General features: G+C 40.5%; 1 non-coding gene across 1 annotated transcript; it reads left to right on the top strand.

The window, feature by feature from the left end:
* Positions 1-72, top strand: trnac-gca (transfer RNA cysteine (anticodon GCA)). Its single transcript has one exon. It is a non-coding gene; the product is annotated as a tRNA-Cys (tRNA).
* Positions 73-904: the final 832 nt, after the last annotated feature.

Raw genomic sequence — 904 nt, 5'->3', positions numbered from 1 at the left:
GGGGGTGTAGCTCAGTGGTAGAGCATTTGACTGCAGATCAAGAGGTCCCCAGTTCAAATCTGGGTGCCCCCTTACAGGCTATGACCTTGTGTGATTGCTTTTCTGTGATTGGCACACTTTGACCCCACATTTAGATGTTAAAGGGACGATAGTTCCTCAAATCAAGCTACAAAAGTTATGTTTCTCCTTTAGACACTCCAGTTTCTGTTGCACAGCCTACCAGTCTCTCACAGGGAGACAGAAACCAGCCGCTCAGACATCCACAATAAATTTAGAATCACCAATTAATTTAATGAGCATGGCTTTGGACTATAGCAGAGAACCCACACAGGCACAGGGACATGCAAACTCCATTCAAAAAGGCTTCACGCAGCCAGGAGATTCAGATCATGATGCTGTGATGTGACAGAACTAATGACCGTGCTTCCAAGCAGCATATCTGACATTCAAACCAGATGGATCATTATTAGCATATTTGTTTGTTATCAGACATCTGTGAGTTCGGGGAAACAAGTCTGCAAGTAGTGCATACGTGACATTTCATCTCTGCCAAATGTCCCATATAAAAACAGCAACAACAGTAACAATAATACATTAACCCCCTACCTTAGATTGCTTGCCACCATTAGTATATGTGTAAACTGGTGAATGTGATTTATCACATGTTGTGTACTTAATCTAACACGTAATTACATAACACTAGTACATAATACATTATGAGTGTGTGTGTGTTTGTGTGTCTCTTCATGTGATAATTGGTCGTCTTGGCTAATGCAAAAACAAAACAAAACAAAAGGAAGCCACGCAGTAGATATTTTTCCTTATTACCTTAGCAACAACGGATGCAGTTGTTTTTTAGGGGCTTTTTTCTTAGTGTTTATTTTTGGACTTGTTGTGTTACCTG

Source organism: Pelmatolapia mariae, linkage group LG6, assembly GCF_036321145.2.
Source record: "Pelmatolapia mariae isolate MD_Pm_ZW linkage group LG6, Pm_UMD_F_2, whole genome shotgun sequence".
Taxonomy (NCBI): Eukaryota; Metazoa; Chordata; class Actinopteri; order Cichliformes; family Cichlidae; genus Pelmatolapia; species Pelmatolapia mariae.
This window is presented reverse-complemented; position numbering and strand designations above follow the sequence as displayed.